Source organism: Sinohyriopsis cumingii, chromosome 12, assembly GCF_028554795.1.
Source record: "Sinohyriopsis cumingii isolate HCF-2022 chromosome 12, ASM2855479v2, whole genome shotgun sequence".
NCBI lineage: Eukaryota > Metazoa > Mollusca > Bivalvia > Unionida > Unionidae > Sinohyriopsis > Sinohyriopsis cumingii.
Window position 1 is genome coordinate 25,124,526 of NC_142972.1, and position 27,665 is coordinate 25,152,190.

The 27,665-nt window shown below is 35.8% G+C and overlaps 1 protein-coding gene across 1 annotated transcript in view; it reads right to left on the minus strand.

Moving 5' to 3' along the window:
• LOC149786115 (potassium voltage-gated channel subfamily KQT member 1-like) overlaps nucleotides 1–24,559 on the minus strand; it is a 236,495-nt gene extending 211,936 nt beyond the window's left edge. Inside the window, exon 1 of the mRNA XM_089976440.1 lies at nucleotides 24,457–24,559. The gene's annotated coding sequence lies outside the window, so the exon portion shown is untranslated. The remainder of the gene's footprint in view (nucleotides 1–24,456) is intronic.
• Between the last annotated feature and the right edge of the window lie 3,106 nt (nucleotides 24,560–27,665).

The window sequence follows — 27,665 nt, forward strand, 5'->3', positions numbered from 1 at the left end:
ATGAGGCTATAACATAAAGCTTACAGAGATGAGGCTATATTAACATACAGCTTCCAGAGATGAGGCTATACCATACAGCTTCCAGAGATGAGGCTATAACATACAGCTTACAGAGATGAGGCTATAACATACAGCTTCCAGAGATGAGGCTATAACATACAGCTTCCAGAGATGAGGCTATAACATACAGCTTCAAGAGATGAGGCTATAACATACATCTTTCAGAGATGAGGCTATAACATACAGCTTCCAGAGATGAGGCTATACCATACAGCTTCCAGAGATGAGGTTATAACATACAGCTTCCAGAGATGAGGCTACAACATACAGCTTCCAGAGATGAGGCTATATTAACATACATCTTTCAGAGATGAGGCTATAACATACAGCTTCCAGAGATGAGGCTATAACATACAGCTTCCAGAGATGAGGCTATAACATAAAGCTTACAGAGATGAGGCTATAACATACAGCTTACAGAGATGAGGCTATAACATACATCTTTCAGAGATGAGGCTATAACATAAAGCTTACAGAGATGAGGCTATATTAACATACAGCTTCCAGAGATGAGGCTATACCATACAGCTTCCAGAGATGAGGCTATAACATACAGCTTCCAGAGATGAGGCTATAACATACAGCTTCCAGAGATGAGGCTATAACATACATCTTTCAGAGATGAGGCTATAACATACAACTTCAAGAGATGAGGCTACAACATACAGCTTCCAGAGATGAGGCTATACCATACAGCTTCCAGAGATGAGGCTATAACATACAGCTTCCAGAGATGAGGCTATAACGTACGGCTTCCAGAGATGAGGCTACACCATACAGCTTCCAGAGATGAGGCAATAACATACAGCTTCCAGAGATGAGGCTATATTAACATACAGCTTCCAGAGATGAGGCAATAACATACAGCTTCCAGAGATGAGGCTATAACATACAGCTTTCTGAGACGAGGCTATACCATACAGCTTCCAGAGATGAGGCTATAACATACAGCTTCCAGAGATGAGGCTATACCATACAGCTTCCAGAGATGAGGCTATACCATACAGCTTCCAGAGATGAGGCTATAACATACAGCTTCCAGAGATGAGGCAATAACATACAGCTGCCCAAGAAATCAGGTCTGCTGAAAGAGGAGTTCCAGCAGTATATTACTAGTTAACATTTTTAAATGGGGGGTGGGGCATGTTGATCTTCATGATTTGCAATAGATCTTATTGTCAAGGGGATCACTGATAATCCAGGGCAATTCTTTATTCCAACTATTATTAGAATATTGTTTCTGTTTGTTTTGACCATATTCCCTTTGAGTATTTTTGTTCCTCAGCTGTTTTTGGGAGTTTTACCCATCTGGTGGCTTACAGGTATCCAAATACCTCCCCATGTTGACTTTGGGAACTGGAAGTAGCAGACGTCATCACACATCACATTTGTACATAAGGGTTTTTACCTAGAGCTATTAGCATCTTTTGCGCACAGATTATCCTCAGGTTATTTCCATTTTCATTTCAACCAGCAGATCAGATTAATATCTTCCAGATTCATGAAAGATTAATAATAGCAGTTCTCTGTTTCTTATTTTTCACATTTTCTATTAATTATTTTAAATGATAAAACATAAAAATTATTGATTAAATTTAGTCAATATACCTAAATATCCAACTGGCCAGACAGACTATCTTTTGCACCAGTCAGCCATGAAATTAGATGACATAAGACTCATTGGTTCACTGCAATGTTGTATGCTGTACTATGTAAAAAGTGGCCATATTAATGTTGTCATAAAGTACAGATTATATCCATTCAAGCTATACATTAGGCATTTATTTCCCTACAACAATACACCCTCAAAATATTTATTATCTTTAACATGAATATTTTGTACCTTTAACTTAAATTTTAGCATCTTTAACTTTTACATTTTCTGTTGTAGTAGTCTGCATATTTACAGTTATTTGGAAGCATTGATCTTTCTAAAGTACATTTTGCAATTCTTTACTCTGACATTTATAGGACTTTACTTTCAGTCAGCACCATCTAGCAAATTTTGTGTAACTCAACTGCCATTAAAACACACACACACAAATACATACATGCATACATACATACATACATACATACATATCCAGAACTACAATGCTACTCATGCAAGCAATAGGTAAAGTTGCTTTTCACTGAGGTATTTTATACACATTATATTTAAATAATGAACATACCTGCTACATAATAACACCCACCTTATATTGATGTGCTTATTATGCGAGGGACTCTGTACTTATATGATAAAAAAGAGGTTATATGCTTATCAATGTCACATAAGACCTATCATCTTCCAGCTATTATCGAACTCTTCCAGAGATATGATGTCCAAATTTAAGCTCCATATCACGCCAGTCAACTGTAAATATATGAGCTTGTGTTGTACAGCACATGCTATTTACTATTAATTGCGAACAAATCTGACTACCGATCTGCTCATAAATAATGATATATGGACAAATGCTAAAAGCAGTAATGGCATTTTTGGCTTAATATAACATTAATGTTGAAGATACTGCAGTCACTAATCTAGCAGATTTAAATCTGAACACCTTTAGCATAGCACTCAACCATTGACATGGACACTGACACCCTGGCCATGGGCAAAATGATACCTACAGCTTGCTTTTTACATGAGAGACAAAAATATGCACTTAAATACCTGAACTTGTATGCAACCTACATCACTTTCTGATGTTTGGCAGGAGACAGACTCTTGACAGTGATCACATGATAATAATGTCCCAGATATTAATCAGGTCCCTCTCCAATAGATAATTATCCATATGCTGTGTGGAGGAGAGAATACAATTAACTTACTCACAATGTTATTGATCATTTTCATCAAGTCAATTGAATTGGTTGCCCACTGAAAAAAATGCTGTGTTTATTGGTTTATTTGGCATGCTTCTCTTTTTGATGTATGTAATAATAACAGTTGTACAAATTCATAAAATAATCATGAGAGTGAAAGGGTATTGAGGAAAAAATTAAATTAGAAGTAATCAATTTTAGTGCTTAAAGGATGTAAGCTTTGACACTGTACCTAGGAAGAATGCTCATCACTACTTCTGTCAAAGTTACTTTTATTGTTTCTAAAAACAAACTATTACCTATCTGGTAGCCTAAGTGGTTTGAGCATCTGCCTTGGATGCAGAAAGTCACAGGTTCAATCCCCTGCTGAGTCCTACCAAAAACTTAGGGACCCCAAGTGGTTGAGTGGTCTAAAGCACTCTCCGTCATGGATCACTGTCATCTCACCTCTGTCTGCATGGGTTCAAGTCTCAGATTCTGCCAATGTGGGTGTGTGAGAAAGCTTGCCAGTAGCTTCTCGTGGGTCGGTGGTTCTTTCCGTGGATTTTCCATGCTCTTCCTCCACCATTAATACTGGCCGCCATGTATAACCTATCATGTGCTGAAAATGGCATTAAACCATACAACAACAACAACCAAAAACTTATAAAAATGGTACTAGCAGCTGCGGAGTCATACCAAAGACTTACCATTTTTGTAAGTCTTTGGTATAACTTGGCTGGGGATCAAACCCATGACCTCCCGCATTTGAGGTGGACACTCTACCATTAGGCCCTTGAGCCTGTAGGTAAGACTGAACTTGCAAAACACTGTCCTGATATATAACAAGCTAATACTTCATCAACATATCTTATTTTGTTCAAAAGTGATACACATGGATCACACAATCTTCATTTAAGACCACCTGGAAAGCAAAGGAAGTCTTCTTGTGAAAACCTCATTACTTTCTGTCATCAGGAGTTAGAATAACATGATTTTCAAGATGGGTGCCATGGCGGACATACTGAACAACAAATTGATGCAATTTTCAATTAAGACCAATCATAAGAAGTCTTCTTTTGAAACCAGTGTTTTGATATAAACATCCATTCAGGCAGAGTAGTGATAGCAAGATTTTCAAGATGACCACTGTGGAGGCCATACAGGATGTCCACTGTTTTAATTTAGAATTTAATAGTCATCATAATGATTTCTAATAAAAATCCCATGTGGACAAGAGTCCCTCAACAGGTCTGACACTCTTCTATATGAAAAGAATTTCATGGAATTCAAGACAAGACCATTTCTTCCTTTTAACTGCAGAGTGTGGAAACCATTTTGATATTCCTTACTCTTTACAAAATGTTCAAATTAGTTGCTGTTGTAGACATATTGATGTCAGATTGGTACCATTTCATAGAGGACCAAGTAGAAATTTGGAAGTTTTTTGGAGAAAACTCCATGTCAATATGACCATCCATTCAGGAACAGCAACAGCTATATTTTTATTGTGGTATGTATTATGGGTACCATTTTCATTTAGGACCAACTAGGTATCACAAGTCTATTGATAAAATCCCATATTGATATAACCATCCATTTGGGGGAAGTAGAGACATCATATTGTTCAAGATGGCTAACATGGCGGTTATATTCAAAGTCAATTTGCATCATTTCCATTTAGGACCATCCGACGTCAAAGGAGCTATTCTGACAGAAACCTGACTTCAGAATGACTTTCCATTTTAAGACAAGTAGCCATAATATGATTTTCAAAATGGCCACTATGGTGGTCATATTGGATGTCAGATGGGCACCATTTTAATTTAGAACCAACAAGACATTATATAAAATCTTCTGGTGAAAACCCAATGCTGATATGGCTTTCTGTTTTGAAGGAGTAACAATAACACAGTTTTCAAGATGGTCACCATGATGGCTTTATTAGATGTCAGATGCACACCATTTCCATTTAGGTCCAATTAGACATCATAAGGAGTCGCCTGGTAAAAGTATGATGCTGTCATGATTGGAGATCAGATCAGGGCATAAACATTTACAACCGACTAGACATTAAAAGAAGTTTTTCACTTAAACCCCATGCTGATATGATCATTCATTCAGAAGAAAAAGTGATATCAAGATTTTCAAGATGGCCTTTGGAGTGGCCATATTTAATGTCTGAGCAGCACCATCTTCATTTTAGGACCAAAATCATAAGAAGTCTATTAATAAAAATTCCATGCTGATAAAACCATCCACTCAGTAGGTGTTGAGATTACAAGACTGCAGCAGTGGCAGACTTACTGAATGTTTAATGCATAATTTTCATTTTGATCTAACTAGAAATTATAAGAGATCTTCTGCTGAAAGAACTAAGTCAGTATTACTTTTTATTCACGGTATTAATAACAAGATTTTCAAGGCAGATGATGTGGCAACCATATCAGATCAGCAACATTTTCATCTAGGAAAACTAGATTTCATAAGAAGATTTATGGTGAACACCCCATATCAATATGATTTTCCATACAGAAGGAGTAGGAATAACTTGATTTTCAAGATGGCTGCCATTCATCCCTGTTGTTTAGGAGACAGAGCAGTAACAAATTCATGCTAAGGGACGGACAACATACAGCAGACAAAGATCATCCTATGATTGGCAGAGATAAAAGAAAAATCCCAGCCCCTCCAACAAAGACTAAATGGTCAGGTCCTTAAAGGTAACCATGTTGAATCTCTGTAAAAGGCATATCAAATAGAAAAAGGAAAAGAAAAATAAATAAATAAAATCCTTAAAATATTGGTCAAATGTTATAGAGACTACATTCCCCCACTGCCCCAGTGTTAAATTATCATAAAATTTCATAACAAAGTTTGCTAAAACCTAAGTGTCTCACAGGGCAGAAGTCAATACAACTAAAGGAATGTGCTCTGCAGTGACAAATAAAACTGGCAATGTATGCACCCTGGTGCAGGTATGCACAAGACAGGTATACATTTGTCATATATGTAAAGTTTGTTGAACAATTTCAATATTTCAATTTGCTAATACTTAATAGTGACAGTAATCTTTCAACAATTGTTTCATTTATTTCATAAAAACTTCAGACTAAGGGAAGATCCTCCATATATTATACAAATTTGTGTTTGCTAGGAATCATCATTTTGCAGACAAAACAAAATTGGATACATTTGTCTCTAAGGAAATTAGGTCTCTGACCATTGTCCACGAATTCAGGTTCAGACAGAAATGTCATTTGTTCGGTTAAAACAATAAAAAAAATAATACCCCCCAAAATAAACAAATTCACAGTACACAGATTCCCTTATTTCACAGCTATGTGCAGTCCCTTACTTCACAGTCTACTATGTGCAGTCCCTTACTTCACAGTCTACTATGTGCAGTCCCTTACTTCACAGTCTACTATGTGCAGTCCCTTACATCACAGTCTACTATGTGCAGTCCCTTACTTCACAGTTTACTATGTGCAGTCCCTTACTTCACAGTCTACTATGTGCAATCCCTTACTTCACAGTCTACTATGTGCAGTCCCTTACTTCACAGTCTACTATGTGCAGTCCCTCACATCACAGTCTACTATGTGCAGTCCCTTACTTCACAGTCTACTATGTGCAGTCCCTTACTTCACAGTCTACTATGTGCAGTCCCTCTATTCATATCATATTATATGCAGTCCCTTAATTCACAGTATACTGTGTGCAGTCCCTTCATGTATACATGCAGCTCCTTATTCACATTATACTATGTGCAATCCCTTAATTCACAGCCTACTAAGTGTAATACTTTAATTCATAGTCTAATGTGTAGTAGTTTCTTAATTGCTTACTTTCTTTTTCACACTGCATAATAACTCAAGGACATGATATTGCAGCAGAACTTCATGCCTCCATATTCTATTTTTCAGTCTGGAAATGACCCTCTACATATAATTCTTTGATCACTGTACTGTCAAGCTAGGTACCCATTGTTCAAAATACAGACAGAAATGTCATATTTGTCAAAACAATACAAAATAATTCTACCACAATAATCAAATTCTCAGTATACTACATGCAGTCCCTTAATTCACAAGATACTACATGCAGTCCCTTAATTCACTGTATATTATATGCAGTCCTTTAATTCACAGCATACTATGTCCTCTCACAGTATTTGCAAACAGTATATATGTATTGCTTACTTTTTCAAACTACATAATAACTCTAAGGACATGATACAATAACAGAATTGCCTACCTCCATATCCAATTTTTCAGTCTGGAAATGATGTCACAAACACCCTCTATTTATCATGTTTTGATCACAGTACCATCAGGCTTTAAAAGAATGCCAATGTTGAAGGCAAAGTGCCTGGACAGGTTTATAATATGCATGCATGTGTACCTAGGGTACAATGCACTTCATTACTGATACACCAGCTACATGATGTTACCGGTGCATGCAAACTATTCAATTTAAACTGGACATATTTATGATTTTTTTTTAACATTGTGCACACTGTTATGATGATAAATAACTCCTCAAGATATGGATATAAATCTTTTAATCTTTCATGTCTCTGTAAAACAATATTCCAACTAGAAGTTTGTCTCAATGATAAGTGAATGCCCCCTCCCTCCATTTTTTACACTCACAGGGCAAGATACAGTTCACTATTAACATCCACTTCTGGGCATATAATGTGTCATGTGATCTTGAAACTTTTTAAGGTTAACAGAATGTAATTAGTCTTCAAGAATCTAATAAGGCATCTTCTTAATAAATTATGTCAACTACAATACTGAGATAATCTTGCTCTCAAACTGACATCCTTTAATAGTCACAAAATGTTGTCCTGTGACTTTGAAAACTGGATCAAAGTCACCAAAACCCCAACATGGTTAAGGGACAATCTCAAGATAACAAGATTTTGTCAAATTTGGTCTGTTTTCATTCAGTAGTTCAAGACACATCCTGCTAAGAGTCTTGAAAATGGGACAAATCCTAACATTAATAAGATGTATAAGTGGGCCTGAAATCACTCACCCAGCTACATAATGTTACAGCTGAATATTTTCCTATAATCAGGCTTATGTAGAATTGTCAGAATGCAATGTATGTAAACTATCTCTCAAACATTACATCATGTCTATTTCATCCCTGTTCACTATAAAAATCTATCTCTCAAACATTATATCATGTCTATTTCATCCCTGTTCACTAAACAAAATCTATCTCTCAAACATTACATCATGTCTATTTCATCCATGTTCATTATAAAAATCTCTATCTCTCAAACATTACATCATGTCTATTTCATCCATGTTCATTATAAAAATCTCTATCTCTCAAACATTACATCATGTCTATTTCATCCATGTTCACTATAAAAATCTATCTCTCAAACATTACATCATGTCTATTTCATCCCTGTTTTCTAAAAGAAACTATTTCTCAAACATTACATCATGTCTATTTCATCCCTGTTTTCTAAAAGAAATCTCTCAAACATTACATCATGTTTATTTCATCCCTGTTCACTAAAAAATCTCTCAGACATTAATTACATCATGTTTATTTCATCCCTGTTCACTAAAAGAATCTATCTCTCAAACATTACATCATGTCTATTTCATCCCTGTTCACTTAAAAAAATCTATCTCTCAAACATTACATCATGTCTATTTCATCCATGTTCCCTATAAAAATCTATCTCTCAAACATTACATCATGTCTATTTTATCTATTTTATAAATCTGATAGAAATTCCTTCCAAAGCATAGTATGCATAGTCTTGGGTAAAATATCAAAGTCATTAAAAGTCTTAAAATGTTAAGGTTTACTGAAAAAGATTAGTTTGAATGATACAGCGTGATACACACAAATAGAAATTATAACAGTTGTTTTTTAAAAAAGGCCCTGAGTTTCTTAACTCTTTGCAATTATTTCATGTTAAATGCATACTGGGTTCTTTTTTTCCCATTTAAAACTAAGAATGCAAAATATACGTTTACAATAAGTTGTGAGTAATGCCAATAAATGTAATGTCATAAAACAGTGCATAATACATTTGATAATATATAAAAATGACAAATGTTTCAGGAACTTTAACATGGCAATACTGCCAACTGTCAAGCTCTACTTGCTTCCAAATGTTTAAAATGTCTAATGTGGTAAAGTTTATAAAATACTGGTAAATTGTTTGCAAATACATTTATGAACTTAGACATTATCTTTAAAAGAAATATGTTCTTATTAGAGCAAAATCAAAATTAGACAAAAACAATTACTTGCAAAGATATATCAAAAATAGTGCCAAGGAATTCTGATCCTTAATTACTAAATTATACATGGTGTATGCTAGCCAGAAGCTGTCCGGTATCTATAACATCAATGCATCTGGCTAAATGTATCTTCAGTGGCCCCACTCACAACACATCATTATAACTGAATCTAAAGACTGTAATACTTCACTGGTTTTATACAAATTTTATAGCCAATTCTCTGATCTACTTAGAGTGTTACTTGTTATATTTCTATTTTATACTTTTTCATTATAAATTAATTAAAAGTTATGAATTTTAACCCCTAAGGTGCATTATTTTTCCGATTTCTTCAGATGTTCTATTGAAATGAATGCATCTTGTACTCATTTGTTTTTGTATTTAATTTGGGTTTTCATTTTAGGCATGGGAAAGAACTCTATAAACCCAAATTTGTGATTTGCTACACTAAATACCATGACTTACTTTCCCTTGCTTTTCTTTAGAGAGGCAAAAGAAACATTTTAAAGCAAAAAAATTGATCAAATAAAATATAAACTGAGAATTATTTCTAACTGCGCTAAATTTGCTCATAATAAACTCACTGGCTATAAGTGTATTTACTAAGTTTAATAAATAAAAGTCTTGGAAATAGTCATTAAAGCGCTGTCAAGCTCAGGTAATCAGGTGTAATATCAACTTATGAATATGCTCTTGCTCTTAATTGTATCCATCTGTTATCATGATGATTGATGATTTAAGTTTATCTACAAAATTTACTCAGAATCAGATCTGATATAAATTTTCTAGATTGGTAACAAGTTTAGCCAGTCAGATGCTAGATCACCTGATTAATATGCATGAATCCTGCTAATTATTTAACTCATGTGAGATCTTGATCATATAATTCTATATTACAAATCTAAGCAAAATCAGATCAGAAATTTGGCCTCCAGAGTGGTCACATGTTCAGCCATCAGATACAAGATCACCTCCTTAATGTGTATTGACAATGTATCTCACTCATTACCAAGATCCTCTGAGACCTTGATGATATGAGCAAACATTCCAAGTTTGATCAAAATCTGATCAAAAGCATGGTTTCTAGAGCAGTATCATGATCAGTTAATCAAAAACAAGATCACCATATAAACATTATTGAACCTTGCTCATTACTGAAATCATTCAAGACCTTGATTTCATGTCTGATCAAATCAGATCAGAAATATGGCTTCCAGAATCACAACAAGAACAGCCAGATGGATGAAAGATCACCTCATCAATATCAATGGATTCACTCATCATCAATCTTAACCAAAATCTTGATGATAAAGGCAAATATTCCAAGTCTGAAAAAATTCAGATCAGAAATACAGAATCTGTTGTGGTAAAAAGCTAAATGAAACAGATAAAGATCATCTCATTAATATATGTGGATCTTTCTCATTATCAAAGTCTTCTAAGATCTTGATGATATAAGCACACGATCCAAGTTTGATAAAAATTGCATCGGAAATATGGACTTTAGAATGGTAACAAGTACTTTTTGATGGAAGGACAACACGGCGAATGCTGCACCTTACCATAAGGTCACTAGGCCTTAGGATGGACACTGGACATAAGGCCATTGTAAAAGAGTAAATTCTGAAAGATGGCAACACATCACTGAGCAAATCTTGTCATGGTCAGTGTAACATGTAACAATTAACATTGATGAACTGGCTAGGTCCATGATAAATCACTAGCCTGCAATGGATTTGATGCTCCTGCTTGGGGCATCATTGATGTGTAATTGAGACAACAGTTAGAGACATAGATGAGGCCAGGTTAATGTGGCTTAAGTAGTGGAAAAAATGTCAATGTTGAACTAATCCATGAGTCAAATTTGTGCCATTGGAAATAAGTGTCATAAAATGAGATTTTTCAGAAACAGTTATTATGAAAGTGTGGAAATACAATGTGTTACTCAAATCTGGACAAGTGTGGCTTTATTTGTTGCAGTTAGATAAAGTTAATCCTGAATGGCTAAGCTAAATAAGCAGTGTGTATTTAGTTGGCCAAAGTTTCTGCAGAAATGTAAGAAGCTGACTCCAGGAAAAAATAGCAAGTATCCTTATTCATTAAAATTTTCCAGGGGACAGGTTTCCCAAAGTCTGAGGGACATGGAACTTAAAAGGAACATAGATTTTGCTGCTTAGAAGAGCAAGCATTGAAAAGCACAATGTTTGTCTCAGTCTCATACAAATGTTGTGATATGAGTTCATAATTATTTGTTGAATTTATTTGTTTTAAATTCATACTTCACTTTCCTTTGATGAGTTCAGAACTGTTTGCATTTATTTTTCTTGAATGTTATATGACTCATTTATTCTAAGAATGTCATACAGTATTTCCTTGATATGAATTTTGAGAGAATTGTTCAAATTCATCTCTCTTAATAATATGAATCATGTAGGCTTGGAATTGATATTATTATGTCTGGAAATGTTACGCCAATGAATTGCTAGTTAGCAAATATTGAAATTAAGACAAGAAGTGTATTCTGTTAATTCATTTGTACAATTAAGATGTGAATTCTGTTAACTGAGAGTGAATGGTATTTGGCATTAAGAACACATGCCAACTGACATTTAGTCTAGTTAGTGATTTAAAGCCCACAGTTGAGCTAGTATGGTTCGCTGTGTCTAGATTATCAATTAGGGGTACCAAGTAGTTGCTAGGGAGAGACATTAATCCCCTTGGATAAAGGGTTGTGTGTATAGGCTGTCAGGCTGCAAACTGACCCATATTAGCCTTTGCTTCTGTTGAATTACTATAAGATGACAGCTGATGTAACAAGAGTGGGGATTGTTTTTCAATCCCATAAGTAAAAAAAAAAAAAGATAAATATTTTGTGTTACTTAAAATAAATATAAACAGCTCCATATATGCACCACATAATGAGAAAAGATAGCAGACAACCAAGTTATGGTTGATGACCTGAAAGTCACTGGAGAGAGAGTGAGTGTGTGTGTGTGATTTGGATTTTTAAAGTAGCTTTAACACTTTTTCAGTCATATCGTTACAATGTCTGCAATGTGGCAGTTTATAGAGATGTCTAGCACTGGGGCATCATGCCGCAGACATGTAGCATGATGTCCCACCCAGTCACATTATCCTGACACCAGGCCGACCAGTCCTAACACTAACCTCTTAATGCCGAGCACCAAGCGAGGAGCTGTTAGTACCATTTTTATAAGTCTTTTGGTATGACTTGGCCGGGGATTGAACCCATGACCTCCCACATCTGAGGCGGATGCTCTAACACTAGGCCACGAAGCGGTCCACTGGAGACAGAGAGAAGAGGAAAAGGAATACAGCAGATCTGACCTGTGACTAACATTGAATTTCAAAGGAATAAAAGCAACCAGATTACAAAGGGATGCTGAGTAAATGAGTTCAATCATTCACTTGATTTTATGATGAAATTTGTTTATCAGTATAACAAATTAGCTAATTGCATGTCTTATAAATCTGATCATTTTTATTTACAAGAGAAAGTGCATCATTCAAATATCATGTTCAATTTAACTTTACTTTTTTTAACTTTTTAATTTATGAAATTGTTATATTCTACATACAGGGCTAATGCTATTCTATTCTATAACTATTCTGATTTCCATCACTCCATCCATTGATTTCATATATTGTTTTATTTTTTACTTGATCCAGACAATAACACCATAGTCAAACATCTCCTAGATAACATTAACCAACACAAACCACTGTCACATGATAATAATAATAATAATAATAATAATAATAATAATGCTTTATTTATAGAGGGTGACTCATTAGTCAAGGACTATTCTCCCTTGAGGCCCTCTTAAGAAGAGTATAACAATGCACATTATATGAAGATATCAATAACTGCTGTTTATTTTAACATGTTTAGTATGAAATTCCATTATCTATTAGAAACACTCATGATATCTCTTCTTAAATACTCTTATATTTTCAGCAGAGTTTACATGTAGTGGAAGCTTTTCCACAGAACTGTACCAGAGTATTGGAAGCTCTTTTTTTAAATTGCTCTGTTCTTGGTTTTGGTGCTAGGTTTCCATGTGATATTGATCTCAACTAGTATTGTGTTGAAAAAGGCCTGAATAAGTCCTGAAGATACTCTGGTGACGTTCCATGTAGACATTTATATAAAAGAACTGCTTTGTGAAAATCTATCCTGTCATATATTGTGAACCATTGGAGTTCTGTAAACAATACTTTTGAGGGATGATCAATAATAGATGCATCTAAAATTATGTGTGCTGCTGGTTTCTGAAGTTTATAAATCCTGTCAAGCTCAGATTTAGCAGTTTCCCCATACATTTGAACAATGATCCACTGTTGGAAGAATATATGACTTGTATTATTTGTATTATTATTATTATCATCATACATATATACATGTATACATGCATACATACACACACATGTGCACACACACACACATGCACATACACATGCACACATGCACAGACACAAACACACACACATACATACCCAGAACTATCATGCTACTCATGGGAGCAATAGGTAAAGTCACTTTTCACTGAGTTGTTCTTGTTGTAGGGTTTAATGCCATTTTTCAGCACATGATAGGCTATACATGGCGGCCAGTATTAACGGTGGAGGAAGAACCAGGGAAAACCCTGGAAAGAACCACTGACCCAAGAGAAGCTATTGGCAAGCTTTCTCACATACCCACATTAGCCGAATCTGAGACTCAAACCCATGCAGACAGAGGTTAGATGGCAGTGATCTGTAACGGAGAGCGCTTTAGACCACTCGGGGCCCCACTTTTCATTGAGTAACAAGTGATCTATCATCCAAACCATAAGATCACTAGTCCTTAAGATGGACAGTGCACACAAGGCCATACTATAAGCTCCTCCAGGCCGTAGGATGGACAGAGACACAAGGCCATACCATAAGCTCACCAGGCCTTAGGATAGACAGCTGGAACCTGCCATACCATAAGCTCGCTAGGCTTTAGGACAGTGGACACATGGCCACACCATAAACTTGCTAGGCTTTAGGACAGTGGACACATGGCCATACCATAAGCCTGCTAGGCCTTAGAATGGACAGTGGACACATGGCCATACCATAAGCTTGCTAGGCTTTAGGACAGTGGACACAAGGCCATACCATAAGCTTGTTAGGCTTTAGGACAGTGGACACATGGCCATACCATAAGCTTGCTAGGCCTTAGAATAAACAGTTGGAACCTGCCATACCATAAGCTTTCTAGGCTTTAAGACAGTGAACACATGACCGTACCATAAGCTTGCTAGGCTTTAGGACAGTGGACACATGGCCATTCCATAAGCTTGCTAGACTTTAGGGCAGTGGACACATGGCCATACCATTAAAGCTTGCTATGCCTTAGAATAGACAATTGGAACCTGCCATACCATAAGCTTGCTAGGCTTTAGGACAGTGGACACATGGCTGTACCATAAGCTTGCTAGGCTTTAGGACAGTGGACACATGGCCATACCATAAGCTTGCTAGGCTTTAGGACAGTGGACACATGGCCATACCATAAGCTTGCTAGACTTTAGGACAGTGGACACATGACCGTACCATAAGCTTGCTATGCTTTAGAATAGACAGTTGGAACCTGCCATACCATAAGCTTGCTAGGCTTTAGGACAGTGGACACATGGCCGTACCATTAAAGCTTGCTATGCCTTAGAATAGACAGTTGGAACCTACCATACCATAAGCTTGCTAGGCTTTAGGACAGTGGACACATGGCCGTACCATAAGCTTGCTAGGCCTTAGAAAGGGCAGTGGACACAAGGCCATACCATAAGCTTGCTAGGCCTTAGAATGGACAGTGGACACATGGCCATACCATAAGTTTGCTAGGCCTTAGAATGGAAAGTGGACACAAGGCCATACCATAAGCTCACAAGGCTTATGTCCAGATGAGTTAAAAGTTGTATAAAAATGCTTAATCAAACAATAAAAACTGCAACTTGTGGGAATGTTTAGGTGAAGAATTGATATAAAATGATCCTTCAATCTGCAGCAGTCATGAATAATTATTAGTTGTTTGCCTTTCATTTCTTTAAATTGAGAATACATCTCAGACAGCCATAGCAAACACATTCATTCATTTTTGTAAGAACAAACGAAACCATATACATGTAATTGAGAACACTATCTTGCTTTGTACAAATTAACACAAGGTGACTACTAAATCACTTGATGTGCTCTCCTCCGGACCAAATACCATGCTATTTATTTCCTCTCATCTGCATGTTCAGCCACTGATAACATATATCAACAGAAAGAAGACATTACAGATTTGTTCCCCCTGTATGACATGTTAGTACTTTACTGATCATTTAATAAACACATGATGTAAAGTTTATCTGATGGTTGGTCCTCTTGGATCTTATTTGAAAGCTATCACTTCTGGTGAAATAGGTTACCAGTACGTATTGCAGTTTTGATTTGTGGTTATTGTTTGGTCAAGTCCAGGGTAAAATATTAACTTCCAATCAGAACTATAAAAGTTGTTCACTGCATGATATACCAGAAGTACAGGCATCCAAATTCTATCCAAACAAATTCAAAGAAACAGAGAAACTTTGCACAAAAGTGGTTATTAAAAGATGTGTATAGTACATAAACTGTACATGGGGAACAAGTTGGGAATGTCTCCTTTTATGCTGATATATGCAATCATTGACTGAATGTGCCAGTAAGGAAAACAAAGCATAGAATCAGCAAAGGGGCAGATTCCAAAGTGCACGAGTTATAGCAAGCTTGTCAGTTAATTGTACAGAGAGAGTGGGTGTTGTCAATAATTTCCTTTTTTACTGACAGAAATGGGTGCATGTGGCTGCTGCTGTTGTTTTGCATCTGCAGTAGTATAACTTGTTTTTTTTCTAGTCAAATCTCTTCCAGAACGCTTGGACTTGAGTTCTAGGTATGATTTTCCACTCATGAGGAAATTGCACTGTTTCGTCTATTTTGAAGAAAACACCATAATGCCTTCCAAATTTAAGTGAAGACATGAAATTGGTAATATGAGACTTTTTTAAAACATTCACGCAATGCTGTTTTAAAACAATCATAGGGCATGGAGACCAGAATGTGACCCCTACATCTGATCAAATGGAGTGGCTTGAAATGGCATAAAAAGTCGAACATAAATAACTGACAATGGATCAGAGAATGGCACAGATGATAAGTCTATATCTGTCTGTAATCTGCAACCTGGAAGTGAACCCAATATGTCAGCACATAAAAATGGCACCACCCTATCACTGGCAGACCCTCTAAAGATGAAGAGACCATCAAGTTGATATATTTATCAATAATGTATAACATCACAGGCTTTGTATCAAAATATCATACTGATACATGGCAGAGATGTATCATTTTATCACTTTACCCCTAAGAACCAGCCATCTCTATCACCACCTAGAATTTTTCTAAGGTGATTGAGAAAGGGAACCTAGACATATGAATTAAGGAAAAAAATTGATAACTGGGAATGCATTTTTTCGGGATAAATTGCTAAGATTGTGAGTTCAGCACAATTCTGAAATATTTATGAATGGGACAGGAGTTAATTATTGGCCCCTAAGGACTTCTAATAATAATGCCTGGCATCCCCTTATCCAAATTTACTCTTCAGCATTCTGCTACATAAGAGATCCAGTGGTTAACATGCCAAATTCACAGTCAGAATGGAGTGTCGCCCAGACAAGGCTGATCACCATGGTGTGTCTCGGGGCCAGACATTTTACAACAACTGCCTTTGCATGAGATACTTTTTCCCCACACTGATGTGACTTCAAACAACAATCGATCAATTAACTACGATGTTATGAGGACATTTAAATGGAGACACTCAATCATATAAAACCAATGCAGGTATAAAACAAGTATTCGAACATTTATCCGCCCCAATTCTCTCATTACTCTGTTGATCTCTATCCCCTCTCTTAATTCACTCATGCCATCACTTTTAAGCAGTGGTATATATTTTTGAACCTGTTATGCAGGAGCTAATTTTAGGGAGATTTCCAAGTAACTTGGAGGCTTTCAAAATGAGGCTTGCTTATACCAGATTGTAAATACTGAATGTACTGTGTTCAAATGATCATTACAGGTGTGAAGTACAATTTTAATGCTGAAATCATCTGGTGAAAGCATATGCTCCACAAATGGCTTTGTCAGCGTCAAGCTGCTGATTAGTTGCTTATTAGTGTACAGTGAACTGTTGAATAATCCAAGCTGACATAAATTCACCAATTGGTTTATATGATAATAAACATGCATGATAATGTATTGTGAATTACCTTCTATTTCCTCCCCCTTCCTTTCTAATACTGTGGTGTACAACTTTACAATAAATGTGTAACTATTCTTCACTGGTTAAACCAATTAAAATCATGTCAAGGCATTATCTTGAGTGACCTTTTTTTAAAACGGCTGCTTCTCAATAGTTGAAACTTTTATTTTTGAAGCAGTTAATTGTTCCTTAACACGTTCATTAACATGTTCATTAACATGTTCATTAACTTGTTCATTAAGTCGTTCATTAACATGTTCATTAACTTGTTCATTAACATGTTCATTAAGTCATTCACTAAAATGTTCATTAACTTGTTCATTGACATGTTCATTAAACATGACATTTAAATTGTTCACTAACATGATTGGACTGCATATAAATGAAACCTATCTTATCCTTCTATCTACAGGTTTTCTTTCTATTACAGAATTACAGATGATTTGTGGGTTCGAGTCTGGGGCTCAGCCAATGTGGATATGTGAGAAAGCTTACCAGTAGCTTCTCATGGGTTGGTGATTCTTTCCGGGGTTTTCCCGAGTTCTTCCTCCACCATTTATACTGGCCGCCATGTACAGCCTATCTCGTGCTGAAAAATGGTGTTAAACCAGTATAACAACAACAACAGATTAACTCCACACCTGGTGTGTATATGATATTCACTCATTTATGGAAACAACTGTATTGCATAGGAAAAGATAATGCATATTTTGCCAACATTTTAAAGATTAAGTCTTAAAAGGCTGAGAGATTCAAGTTATTGCAAAATGTGTCAGTGCATGCAAGCGTGCATGAAAATGATGAGCAAACATCATCCTACATGTTATCAAGTCTGCTTGTGCCAGTCAATCCCATACAAACATTCTAGGGACATAATTTTTTGCCTATTATTTCAATTTCAATCTAATCGTTATATTACACATAACAATTTCACAAAACCAGTCTACTTACTGTCACATTCCACCTAATAAGTCATTTGGCATCAGCCTGCTACCCAAAAAATATGAAAGCTAATTTGAGTTAACTCAATTCAAGCTCAATTCAATGTCTGATCATCAGTTTACACGATTAGTGGCAGATGGGATCGCATATTATTGGAAATTTACAACCAGTACAAATTGCTTGATTACAGAACCAGAGTGTCTCATCTCAGCACAATGTCACAAAGTAAATGGATTTCTGAATAAATGGATTTTTATTTGCATGGTTCCACAGCCATTGACTATTTCCTAAACTTATCTCTAACAAACAATGGAGTCAGTGATACTCAGACCTTTTTAATTGGAGCCTGGTGACATAAAAGCGCTATTTTTTGTTTTAAAACTCACTGTCACAATTACATTTTTGAAAAATGTATTGTTCATTATCTATTTTGAATATCATATTTCTATTTAGCATTATCATACATAATGGCCATATCACATAGAATGTGAATGCAGAAAATATTTCCATTATTCCAGATATTCTTATAGGTTTCAACAGGTGGAAGTTAACATCTACTACCAAATATACCATATGTACTTGCCTGTAAGTCAAGTCAAATTACAAACAACAAAAGAAAGATCCTGATCTGCTGCAGCATAATACACCTGCCAATCAGGGTCTATGTTGCTTGTTCTACTGATTACTTTTAACAAACTGCACAGACCCAGATCTGCCAGTGTTTTATGAACTGCAGACCTGGGTCTGTTCAGTTTGCAGTTGGAATCATCTTGTAAGCGATAGGGCATAACCGACTTTTGATCCGGAAATCGGATTCCACCGGATAGTATGAACTTCCGATTAATCGGAGTCGGACAAGGCAGGAACGACCGATTCGGATAATAAAAATAATAAAGTTGAATTTCTATAGCACCGTGTCTAACACTGCGTGTCATTCGATAGTGCGTTAATAAAGTTAAATAAGAAGTCAGAAAAGTCCAATATGGTCAACACAACGGGGTGAAACGATAATACTTGAGTTAGACCGAAAGATTTAAATTTATTAAAATATATAATACAGTCCTACCCGTTTATGTCAACATCCTCAATAATGAAGGCATAATATTGAATACATTGACACATGCTAATGAGGTATTAAAAGAAAATGATTCCGCAAGAGGCCAACTTTATAGGACCAAACAAAAGCCTGTTTTATTTTTATTTGACCGCGACATTAAAGCATGGCGGCAAGATCAACTAATTGTTGAATAAAGTACAGGATGGAACTGGCCGCTTGCCGACATAAATGATTAAGGCGGGAAAATAAAAGCCTGGCGGCAAGATCAACTAATTGTTGAACAAAGAATGGGTCGGAACTGGCAAAAAAATAAAAAATTTCATGGATTCTTTGTGGCTTTGAACTTCGTTGCATTTTGCTATAGTCCTGCCATATCCTTCCCCTTGTGACATCGTTGTGATATGCAAAACGTGTGTAACACGGTTTAAAAAGTTAATTTGAAAAACCTTTTAATTTAGCATTTCCGATTAATTGAATCGTATCCGGAATCGGAAAAATTTCATGCCCAAAATCCGGAATCGGAAATCAGTAGAAAAATGCTAATCGGTTATGCCCTAGTAAGCGAGAGGAATATGGTACTCTTTCACAAGTTATGTATTGTTCCGGTGGCCTAGTGGTTAGAGCATCTGCCTCGGAAGCAGGAGGTTATGGGTTTGAACCCTGGCTGAGTCATACCAAAGACTTACAAAAATGGTACTAACAGCTGCCTCACTAGGAACTCAGCATTAATAGGTTAGTGTTAAGACTGGTCGGCCTGATGTCAGGATAATATGACTGGGTGGGACATCATGCTACATGTCTGCAGCATGATGCCCCAGTGCTAGGCATCACTATGAACTGCCACAATGCAGACATCATAGCAATATGTTAAAAATCCTAAACACACACACACACATGTTATGTACAACAGCAAACAATATACATACTGATTTGCTGTCATATAATGTGCAAACAGATCAGGGTCTATGTTGTTGGTTCTACTGAAAAGTCCTACGAAACTGCACAGACTCAGATATGCCAACATAATTTCTGCAGCAGCAGATTTGGGTCTCTGCAGTTTAGAGTTGGATCTAACTTATAAGCTAGTATATACTGTATATGTAAAAACTTAAGTATATACTGTATATGTAAAAACTTAAGTATATACTGTATATGTAAAAACTTAAGTATATACTGTATATGTAAAAACTTTAGTATATACTGTATATGTAAAAACTTAAGTATATACTGTATATGTAAAAACTTAAGTATATACTGTATATGTAAAAACTTAAGTATATACTGTATATGTAAAAACTTAAGTATATACTGTATATGTAAAAACTTAAGTATATACTCTATATGTAAAAAAATATTTCAGAGTCTCCTATAGGAACTTATCATCACCATTTTTTTGCACTAATTATAATTCTTTCCTACATGACTGGCCAAGGTCACCACTTCAAATCACCAAGAATTTATTCCTTAAAATCCAGAGAGTGAAAAATTGGACATAATTCACTCACTGGTACTTAAGAGATTTGTTCTCTATATTATTTAACACATCATTGTAACTTTATTATATATCATTGTAGGAGCACTATGCTATAAAAGAAAACCTATATTTACCACTGTGGTATAACATTTGGGTTAAATTTCAAAATACTCAGAAGCTGAATTTTTCCCCGGCCTTGCCAGACTCAAGTTTTATTACAAGCCCCTTACACTGAGGTATAATATCAAGGCAGTGCAAGTGAATCACACATTTTTAAACTGCAAGGAGACAGATTTTAATTGAATATATTCACAAAACTGATTTTGAAAGCTAACATAGATTTAAATGGGCAATAATAATAATAATAATAATAATAATTAATTATTCTGATTTTTGGACTGTGCAAACTGGGAAACATGACATTATCATGTGCTAACAATACACCATCCTGTTGTATAATTTATGTAGTGCAACCTCTGTTCACATGCCAGCCACAAGACTGAACAAATATTGACAAACATGGCTGATGGTAAAGATGGTGGATAATGAAAATGGAAAACTAGAATTATGAGAGTGCAGGAGATTGCACGATGTAGTTGAAGTCAGTATCTATAGAGTATAGCAGAAAGTAGGTCACACTAATCTAGTTTTTAATATGTGACACAGTTAATCTACAGATTTACTTACTGTTATGTATATTTATTTTGTATTATTTTTTGCTTTTCTCCATGATTGTATGTGATATATATATATATATATATATATATATATATATACACACACACACACACGCATATATAATATTGTATGACTGACTTTGGTCAGTCATCAAATTAAGGGACTACCTGACTATTGACATTTATTTTGTGAACAAAATAATACATAATTAATATTTCTCTATCATGAAAGATTAAATATTCAAACATTATTAATGGAGGAAAACATGTTTACTTGTATCTAAGTTTAGGACATTAGTTTTTCACTTTCTCCATATTTAAACCATCCATAAATTGTGGCCCTGGTATGTGATAGAGAATTAATATTATTGTGCAAAAATCAATTTCTTCTTTCAGCTGGAGTTACCTCAAACTTTGGCTTTTTGACCTTGCTATTTATAGGCTTCTTCCTAAGCCAAAGTGAAAGTCATCCACAAAGTTTGTTGACTGTGGTGGGTATAACACTCGAATTATGGTGCAAAAGGAAAATTTAAGTAACAGATCGATGAATGGACAATGCAGCATAATACATTCTGCATTACTTGGGTCATATACAAAGGTATTTGGAAGTGTTTGAAAATAATTGTAACCAGTTTGTAATAAATCCAGAAAAGATTGTCATAGTGACCCAAATTTGGTGTACAATAATTTATGCTCATCAGAAGATGCTCACAACATACAAGTTGGATTTCAATAGGTGTAGTTGTATAGGTACTGTACATACTTGCCTATAATTCAAGACCAACTGCATATTGCACAAACCCAGATCTGCCTTTTCATAATGCACTGGCAGATCTGGATCTGTGCATTTTGTTAGGAGTAGTCAGTAAAACAAAGAACAACGACTCTAAATTGCTGTCGTACATGCTAAGCAGAACAGAATTTTTGTTGTTTGCAGTTTGCCTCAACTTATAAGCAAATACATATGGTAGGATACAGAGGGAGTCACAGTAGTTCTATTGGTAGAGTGTCAGACGTTTAATCCAAGGTTCACAGGTTCATTACCCAGCAAGGCCAGCCCAGGTCAGCTACCTTGGTGTACAGTCCTTGGGAATGGCACTTAGCACCCATTTCCTCAGCATGATACAGCCAATAATGTATTCAAAGTGTCATTAAAACCAACAAAAACAAAACAAGGATAGGTAGGATGGACACAATTTTAAAGAAATGTTATAAACTTCCTAGAATATAGGACACAGTGACCCAGTTCTGGTGTGCAGCACATCCTAAGATATACCTTAAAGTCATGTTTGGTAGCAACTGGTTAAAGTGTGTTATAATTAAATCCCAAATAAGATTTTTAACCAATATTTATTCAATCCTGGAAAGCAGATTACAGTAAACCAATTTTGATACATAACACATGATCATTCAAATATGCACTAATTGGGTAAGTTTGATGTTAATAGAGGATGGATGAAAGTGTAAAGAAATAGTTAATAAATCCTGGAATCAGTAGGTGATAAGATATTGAAATTGAAATTGGAGTCTGCAAATGATTTTTTTTTCTCACCAAATGTCAACAAATCTTTCAAAGTAGGTCACAGAAACCCAATTTTGGTGTGCAACACGTTTTCATCCCAAGATTCACCCACAGTGCAGTTTTTATAATACATGAATTATGCAAGTAATCAATAAGATTATAATGAGCTTCTTTGCTGTAAGGGTGTAGTACCAAGTAATACTGTTACAAGGGGGATAGCTTGACATGTAAAGTGCCTGGACAAGTGGGGATAGCTAGATGTACAGATTGACACAGTGCATGGACAAGGGGGAAAGCTAGGCAAATAGATTGACAAAGTGCATGGACAAATGGGGATAGCTAGACGTACAGAGTGACAAAGTGGGTGGACAAGTGGGGATAGCTAGATATACAGTGACAAAGTACCTGATCAACAGGGGATAGCTAGAAATACGGACTAACAAAGTGGGTGGAAAAAAGGGGGATAGCTAGACAGAGACTGATGAAGTACCTGGAAAAGTTCTATAGCTAGACATACAGAATGAAAAACTGGGTGGACAAGGGGGGGGGGGCATATTTAGACATATAGATTGATAAAGTGCCTGGACAAGGGGAGATAGCTAGACTTCCTATACTGCCTACTTTTCAAAGCAACTGTATAGCTAAGAGTTGGGAAAATCAGACACAAGCTGAATATGAAAGTGGCCAGTGAATTTCATGCAAGGTTGAATTGTAGATGTCTTCAGATTATAAACTTGCAATTAAATCTCAAAGCCTAAACCTAGTCTACAACGTAAGACACATCACCCGATATTTTTGTTCTGGGGGTGATAGCACTAAAACAAAAACAACATGTGCTATGTCTTACATTGTAGGACTGAGTCTAAATCTAGCACTGTCTCAGGAACTTGCCACTTATAAGCAAAGACTTAAGAAAATCTCAATGAAGACAACACACATTTAATGTATGTCACCATGAGAGCCACTACAATCTAATGGTCACAGCTGTATATCTATCTATACATCTTTCTACTTAGTCAATCAACCAACCATCCAACCTAGCTATTCATTTATTTAAATCTACAAACAGAAATAACAAATCCCTTGCGAAGATTTAGCTTGATAAATTCAAACACTCAAGAATGGCTGTCATGAAACCAATGAACAGGCATTATGTCAGGTATAAAAATCCTCAACAATACCAATAATCAACCATCAATAAAATTCAGTATAAAAGATCTAACTATTTAATCAATAGTAGTTACAGAAATTTTAAATTAGGATAATGCAATAACATTAAAGATTTAAATAGAAAAAGTGTTAGTAAACAAACCATTGAAATAGTATCCACTTGAATGCATGAGAATTCTGATCCTATAATACACCACTCAGATTAAAGTCCTTACCTCCCAGAACGTATTCCATTTCAGATGTACTATACAAATGTACTCTGGCCATGTGTACACAGAACCTATGTCAACACTGTATTATGGATTATTCCATTATGAAGGAGGTGTGACAGAAATACTTCAGAATAGATAAAGCCTCACTGATGCTGCTGCAACGTGTTACTTAACTGTAGGCTTCTCTGCTAAAAAAAATGTGATCAGCTATTTCATAGCTCACATCTGCAAAGTTTTTAGTAGTCTCCAGTAGCCAGTACAAACATTATGGTAGTCTCCAGTAGCCATTAAAAACATTTATTATCATGTAGAAAATAAATTCTGACTAAAGTGACCATGAGAACAGAATGTTGACCCCTTCAGAGGCTAATTTTGTTTGTTGCAATTTTTTATCTCTAAATTTTTACATCATATTTAATTTTTTTAAAATGTCTACCTATTATCTGGCACTAAATTGCCAACATTGTTCTGACAAACCATTAAACCACATGCATTACATACATCTGTGAATATATTTACGTATACATACATACAGACAGACAGACAGGCAGGCAGGCATGCATGCATGCACGCATGCATACATACATACATACATACTGTGACAGGACCTAAAAGCAATGGCACAACAAGAAATTCTGGGACCAACCAACAAAAATAATTTCTGGGCCTTCTTCCAATAAAAGCAGTTGTTTGATAGGAATTTTGAGCCCACACTAGGTTTGAGCCCCCGCCCCTACAGCTGCCATCTTGCTTAGTGGTGTTATGTCACTACCTAAAAGACATAAAATAAAAATACAAAATGAAAAAATTAAATTCAATAAAATAAAAGTAGAGGTACTGTAATGAGTTCATAAAAATCTGAGATCAATCTTTTTGTTCAGAATTGTTTTTTAAATATGCTTCAGAAAATGTTATCACTGCCCACACCTAGAAAGGAGAGGTGGTTAACTCAGTGGTGTTCTGGACAAATGGACATGGGTATGAACCTTACCATGAAACTTCTGTGTTTTGCTGTGTCATAAAGCACCCGACCTAGAAGTAATTTTATTGTGTGAAAGTCACATGGGCTCATTACAATGAAAATTAGGAGTATCTGTCAATGAATTGAGGGCTGAAGGGTCTAACCTAATCGAGGGCTGAGGGGTCTAACCTAGACACCCTCAACCCTCAATTCATTGATGGATACTTCTAATTTTCTTTGTAAGGAGCCCCTGTGGTGAAAGTCACAGGTTTGTAGTGAAAGCTAGTAGTGCAAATATACTTCTTGCATCAATATCTACTCTGATCAGAGTTTACAGGACACACAGTACTAATGGTATGGAAAAGTGGGAACCAGCCTGGAAATGGGTGAACGTAAAATAGAGTATATATGGGTTAGGCTGACCAGGATTGGTTAATAATGTAAGTTATGTAGTGTAGGAAAATAATCTTTTGAGAGATTATCCTAATTGTCAGCGAAAAAAAATAGAGACATTGTTTTATTAATGTAATTTCAGTCCTTTAACAGTCTTGAGTTTGGAACACTCATTACTAAAATTAGCACCTGACTCTTTGGTGCGGAATTTCAAACACATGCAGGTCCAGAAAATCCAGTGGCTCATAACCTTTTCTCTACACAGAAGCTGACATCCAGGTTTCATCTATACTGATCAATATAGGTTTGATCATGAGCACTCAAAAATTTTAAGTTATTGAATTTTTAAGATCATGGTGTTTGCATAGGTTTACTATGAGAACTGAATTAGTATCATGGTGTTTGCATAGGTTTACTATGGGAACTGAATTAGTATCATGGTGTTTGCATAGGTTTACAATGGGAACTGAATTAGTACCGTGAGTCCTACAGATGAGGCCTCACATTAAACCAAATGCCTGAGCACTAAATAACCTACTTATTTTGCTGGACATAAAATATTAAACCATACCACACAGAAATGCCAAATTGTACTGTATAAAAGTCACAGGTTTCAAGTTTGAGGTTTGAGTGACAGCCAGTAGTTCCATCATAGTTTATGCATCAATAATTACCTTGATGTAACACTACAGGTTTGGTTTGAAAACTTTCTTGCAATAGTGCTGACATTGTGGTAAGATCTGTATCTGTACTATTTTCATTCAAGACCAGTTTTGTTGCAATCTGCATTTTAGTAAAAACCCATGTCAGTGACACCATGCTTTCAGGACGATTAATAATAACATGAAATTTAAGATGGCCACTGTAACAGCTGCCATTGGGCATCATCATCATTTTCATTTACAATCAGCTGGACACTTTTAGTGTTTAAGTGAAAGGTCCATGCTAATACAACCACCCATTCTGAAGAAGTAGCAATAAAAAGATTTTAAGATGGCCACTAAGGCAGCCATTTTGATGGTTACATCAATCTCATTTCTATACATGACTAACTGCATATCACATTTTTGTGCTGATCAGACAATCCATTCAGATTGCGACCATTTTCACAAAGGACTGTCTGCATGTCATATGGAGTATGTTCGTGAAAAGTAGGAGTAGCAATAACAAGATTTTCAAGATGGCTGGCATTGTTGCCAAATAGGTAAATATAACCTGATGTGATTCATCTCATGACCTTGAAACAGTGATGGTGAAGACTCCCAAAATAAGCCCAGGTGTGAGGGTGGGGTATTATTAGACAAAGCTTTCATGAATAGAAATTCCAAAACTTTATTAAAAATGAAGGATTGGTAATCATGAAGCACTGGCTAATATCACAAAAGAGAGACAATTGTGTGTTGAGTTAAAGTCATGAATGAAGGGTGTTTATCACAAAGCTTGGGCTAATACGATGAATAAGAGATTGGGTGTCATCCAATATTTGGCTAAAAGAAGGAATGAGGGGTGGTTAACATCAAGCATGGGCTAAGAACATGAATATGGGGTGGTTATCATCAAACATGAGCTAATAACATGAATGAGCAGTGGTTATCATCAAGCAAGGGCTAATAACAAGAATGAGAGGTGGTTATCATCAAGCATGGGCTAAGAACATGAATATGGGGTGGTTATCATCAAGCATAGGCTAATATCATGAATGAGAGGTGGTTATCATCAAGCAAGGGCTAATACCATGAATGAGAGGTGGTTATCATCAAGCATGGGCTAATATCATGAATGAGG